Source organism: Nelumbo lutea, chromosome 2 (genome assembly GCF_056320005.1).
Source record: "Nelumbo lutea isolate HS-2025 chromosome 2, American lotus-T2T, whole genome shotgun sequence".
Lineage (NCBI taxonomy): Eukaryota > Viridiplantae > Streptophyta > Magnoliopsida > Proteales > Nelumbonaceae > Nelumbo > Nelumbo lutea.
The window spans coordinates 40,242,395-40,248,394 of NC_142685.1; the positions used below are offsets into that span (position 1 = coordinate 40,242,395).

Genomic DNA, 6,000 nt, shown 5'->3' on the forward strand with positions numbered 1-6,000 from the left:
AATTGGTGGAGCAGCTTGTCTTATATATTGGGGTTATACCCCAAGCACAACTAGTGGGTGTTCAGAAGAAGCACTAAACTTGGACAAATTTCTAATTATGCCTTGGACTTTAGAGATAGATTGGCAAAGCTAGAAAGTTGCACTTAACCCTGCACTTGATTATGATACTACACTAGGTCTTGGACTGGGTTGCTTTTCATATGCCAACTAGTGGGATCCATCAATGGTCAAATATCAGGGCATGTTAGAACAATTAAGGAAATTACCTGAGTGGGTGATCATAGTGATAGGATTGATCCATTTGTCAAACAAAGTGAATCTCAAGGTTTTACACTCTCTCTAATGGAAAACTAAAAAGTAGATTTCAACAATATTTGAAATTGGATTTATAAAAGATTTCAATTCCAGGATCCATTTGAAAAGATAGTGTGATATTGCATTTTGTAGTTTGGGAAGATGTCATTCTCTGTAAGTAGTTGAGTCCAATGATCACTTACGTTCAATTGAGCCCAAACTGAGCCTAACTTGATTGGCTCAGGGTTCACTACCCTTAGGCAGTAAATTCAGCCTGTCCCCTTCCAATGATGGTTTGAACCCATGTGGACTTGTGTAGGACCCACACACCATGCAATATTTAGGCCTAAGTGGCCATGCAATGCCTATGTATGTGGACAATTAAAGAAAATGGGCCTTAGGCCCATTAGAAGTAAAGTTAGTTTAAGATTTGGATTTGGAAATAGGTATAGAGAACCCATTCTCTTAAGAAAATAATGTGCTAATCCAAATCTAATTTTAGTCAAGTTTATCCAAATTTGATTTGGATTAACTCCTAATAGAATTAAGATAGTGCTCTAGTAAGGGGGTTAAAAGGAAGGGGTGAAACCATCCCATTCTCTCCACTTTCTTGAATTCTTTATTTTCTCCCTTTGCACCCGAAAACCCTAGTTCGAAACAGCCATAGTGAGAGTTGATTCTCATCAACCCTCAATTGTATTTTTGGAGAAAAACATCAGAAAGTTTCAAGTTCACATAGTTGCATCGAATCTAGAGAGGTTGCAGCTCAGTTTTGCAAAAATAAAATTATTGAATCAACTTCACACATATAGTTGTTCCATCTTCAGTTGGAGGCTGATTTGGGTCTACTATCAGGCATGAATAACTACTTTGAGAGTTGTGTACTATGGAATCTATATTAAGTATGTTCTATTCAAAGGTGTAAAATCTGGTCCAATTTAGTGCAAGATCAATTCAAAAATTCATATTGCAAAATAATGAGAAATCAATTCTTGAGTTGGGCTGATTTTTTTTTTTTTATTAATTCGGCCACCCATCAACTATAATAGGTCCATCCATATTTAATCAGGTTTTCAATCCTTCCAACAGATTCCACACATGAGGTTACTATACTAGGGCATGGCCGATATTGTTAGCTTACTCCCTAAAGTGAATAACAATGTTGATACAGTTTAGCTAAATCACATAAAAGGAAAACAAATATTCAACAAATCTTATATAGTTTAACTACTAATGCACATATTAAGATGATCCATTTAATTTCTATCAACTATGGTGTTGTTTCCCTCCATATTCAGCAAATCTTATAAAGTTTAGCTACTAATCTTATATAGTTTAGATGGGTGGTGAAGGGAACCATGACATATCTGATTGGCCATATATGATAGCCAAGTGATATCTTTAGCTATTCCTTCGGTTATTTCCTTTTGATGATGTGTATGGCATGTCTAGTCTCTTTCACTTATTCCAACTTAAACAACACCTAGACCATGTGAATTCATACGAAACTTGAATTAGCCTTTTATTCAGTTGATTGAATTGTTGCATACCTTGACTTGATTTATACATGAATGGCTAAACCCTATAATTCAATCCTAAGTTAAACATCACTTAGACCATGTGAATTCATATGATAGTTGAATTTGCATTTTTTTCAACTGATTGAATTGTTGCATATAATGTTATATTATATACAAAAGTGTGGATGTAGAATAAATTTTTTTTGAATTAATGGCTACTAAAATGCACATATTTGTGTATTTAGTCAATCTCTAATTGTAATGATTGAAAGTGTAAATTGAATTATTACTTTCCACCTCATTTAATTCCCTATTAACTCTCATTTTCTCTTATTAAACCCTATATTCAAGTTATTTTTCACTAATAAATGTTACTAATTAGATCTATGTCAATATTTTTAACAATATAAATTCATATATTTTAAAACTGACTCAAAAACAACCACTCTTTATCCAAGTGGTGGCTAATTAATTCAACCATCTGAATCCAATTGATTAATCTATGAAATCATAGTTAAATAATAAAATTTTTTAAATAAAAATAAATATAAAAATTTACAAAAATGTAGAGAAAATTACACATATTTATGATATTTTTATTAAACAAATTAAAAAAATGGCAAATTTTTTGAACTACCCTTATGGTTTTGCTAATAACTAACTCTACCCTTACTATTTACATTTTGCCTTAAAGTACCCTATTGTTTCTGACAATTGACATCGTTGTTAAGTAGTAACCTAAAGAACAAAATGTCAAAATTTCAAAATAAATCCCAACTAATGAAAATTTTCAACAAGATAAAAAGCATATCGTTTCTCCATCTCTGTCTCTGCCTCCGTTTTCGTTTTTCATCTCCGTCTCTATTTTCCATCTCTGTCTCTGCCTCCGTTTTCGTTTTTCATCTCCGTCTCTATTTTCCATCTCTGTCTCCGTTTCGGTCTCTGTTTCCATCTCCATCTCCACCTCCTATGCTTGCAACAAGAACAGCAGCGGGTTTCTGAAGATCTAATAAAACGGACAAAGCAGAAAATTCCCCAAACGTAGAATCCTTGCGGCAAGACTAGAGGCCGAGCATGTGATCCACAGAATTTCCAAGAATAGAAGTCGAAGAATTGCTAGGATTAGAAGGTAGAATCCTTGCGGTGGATGTCGTCAAATTGGCATTAGCCTGTGAGTACTAACATATTGATGAAGAAGATGGAAACATGGGATTCTAGCTTTCTGTCTCAAATAGCAAAGGCTCTCGGGGCAGTCGGGGACGACGTGGAGAAAGAAGTAGAGCTCCTAAAGGAGGAAGGAGGGAGACAAAGTGATAAGGAAAGCTCCTAAGGGTCTTGTGAAAGCCCTCTCCAAGGCTCTTCGAACATTCTCTTCATGTTTGAGCTTCTTTTTTAGCTTATCGACCTGTAAATTTCAAATTAAATTTGTGATAAGAAAAGCAATGGAAGAAAAAGGAATAAAGGTTGAAGTGAAATCTAAATAGTATTGGTTTCAATACATCTTGTAGTAACGCCATTTTTCTTTCTCTGCTTGAGTGGTGTCGATTTAATCCATTAAATCTAGAAATCTAGAAATCTAGAAAAAAGGATCACTCTCTTGATCACTCAGGAAAAAAGAAGCTAGAAATTATAAAAAAGAAAAACTGAAAGCTATTCTGGTTTCGGTTATGGGTGCCCACTTTGTTGAGCTGAAAGGAGAGTTTAGAAATATGCAAGAACAAGAAAAAGGAAAAGAAAAGAAAAAAATCTAGCTTTTACATTTTTTTAAAGAAATTAGATAAGAGAAATCACATGTGGTACTTTAATAGCTAAGAAAGGAAGCCAATTTCTTACAATTTGGGTTTTCTTTAGAGATGCATACTTCGTCCTACTTTCTCTGAGCTTTAATCTTCTGAGACATCTCCATTAAAATGAAACTATATTTTCAAGTAAAGCCAGAAACCCATATTGGAATTTCACCAGAGCTGCAACTTAATCGAGTCATAGAAGAGCTATCATGGTCTGGAGCTTCTCCAGTATAAAGGCAACCATTTATTTCAATGAAAAACAGAGACCCAATTCGGATTTTAATGAAAGCACTGCCTTTGCTACCATCTTTTCTTTCCTAGCGCTCTTGCCAGTCGTTTTTGCATCATTTTGGCCGGCAATAGCCAGCCTTTGTTCCATCTATTTGGATTTTTAGTTTGTGAGCTTTGAAATCGATGGTTCACAGGAAGGTGATGAGGAGGAGAGAAATGATACCAGGGATTGGGAGAGATGAGGGAGAATGTGAGAAAAAAGATCAAAACAATGCCCATACCGAAGAGGCCACTTTTTACCATGGTAAGTTAGGGATTTTTGGAAAATATAACGGTGATGTGATGTCACATGTGAGCAGTTTACGATGGAGTGTTAACGTAAAAGAGGTTTTAGACAATTGTCAGAAACAACAGGGGTGGTGCAAGACAATGGTTAAACAGTATCGGCATAGTTAGTTAATTAGCTAAACTATAAGGGTAGTTTAAGAAATTTTTCCATTGAAAAAAATAAGTGTAATAAACAAGAATTATTTTTATTGATAATGAAAATGAAATAAATAATTTAGAACTAACCAAAAATGGAATTATTTTATTGTTAGCAAAGGTCAATAATTCAACTTTTTGGTCAAATGTGTTAACATTTAATGTCATAAATAAATAATAACATATAAAAAATACATAAATTTTGCAAAAATAAAAACATTCAGGCACATGTATAATATCATATAATTGTTATATTAAACAAAAAGTTAGTGTGACATATTAAAATTATCTTTATACACATAAATACAAAAAAAAAAAAATTGAACACATCTATTTATATTACTATTAAAAATATGAATAATATTATGGAACTTTCTTTTGATTAAAATACTCAAATTTGAATTTAGTCCCTATTTAATTATCAGGTTTTGTAAATTGAACTACTAGTTTTCACCTCATTCAATTCTCTCTATTTAAATCTTACATTTTTTTCAAAAATAAACAAAAAAGATACACCAAAAAGATAAAACATTACAAAAAGATGAATCTAACCAAGCAAGTAGGCCTATCAATGATACTTGAAACTTCACAACTCGATCTGATTGTCACATATTTAGATGAGGTGTTTGTGTAATCAGATTCGGATCTTACAATCTACATTCGATTAATAATAAAAAACAAAAATTAAAAATACATTTATAAAAATTTTTGGATACATTACTACTATCATTATCATCATTTAGAATTGCCATGTGCAAAGCACATGCACGCTTACTATTTACATAAAATGTGACTACCAATATTTATGTGACTTGCTTTGAGTTGATTGAGAACTTGTGTTGATAGTTGAATTCTTTAAGGTTTGAGTTGATGTTTTGCTACCTAGATATTTTGAATTTGTATAGATTGGGTGGGATACCTCCTAAGAGTATTGTGACCATTAACTATTAGATACCAAGATGGGAATTAGAAGAGAAATTAGGGTTGTTGGAATGTTAGAATGATAAAGATTATGAGGGGTTGGAAGATGAGGGGGAGGGGTGGGATCATGAGGATGAAGAAGAATTGTATTGTGATGAGGAAGATGTGTTGGGGGAGGTGGTGATGCAGAAGGGGATGCTAAGGGTGTGGAAGGGGGTAGTGATGGTGGTGCAAAAGAGGATGGTGTTGAGGGTGTGGAAGGTGATGGTGATGGTGGTGCAACAATTGGATGTTGTTGAGGATTTGGAAGTGGGTGGTACAATAAGTGATAATAACAAGGGGAATGGGGTTAGAGGGGAATCCAGTGATCTCTCTGATTATGAACCAATATGAGTGACTATGAGAGTCTAGGTGAGGATGAATTTTGTTTGAGAAGGGGCAATCCATATGATGGTCTTGAGTTTGATTTTTCCCAACCGAACTTTTCCAGCGTGAAGGAATTTAGACATGCATTGAGACAATTACTATGTGGTAGAGGCTATTGAGATTAGAAGAAAGAAGAATGAGAAGTATAGGTCTATTAGGGTTGTATTTGGAGGATATATTCATTCTTTATTCATGATGGAGGCAGTTTTATTGTAAAGACCCTTCATGATACGCATACTTGACCACAATGATTGTGGGAATTTTATAGGATGACCCAAACATGTCAATTCATGTTCTTAGATATGAAGTTTTTTGCATAGATCCTTCATTCCCAAGTT

General features: G+C 33.8%; 1 long non-coding RNA gene across 1 annotated transcript; it reads right to left on the minus strand.

Moving 5' to 3' along the window:
* Positions 1-2,656: 2,656 nt before the first annotated feature.
* LOC148870042 (uncharacterized) lies at positions 2,657-4,058 on the minus strand. The gene is made up of 2 exons (XR_016108017.1): positions 3,648-4,058; positions 2,657-3,219 (listed from the first exon to the last, which is right to left on the minus strand). It is a non-coding gene; the product is annotated as an uncharacterized LOC148870042 (long non-coding RNA).
* Between the last annotated feature and the right edge of the window lie 1,942 nt (positions 4,059-6,000).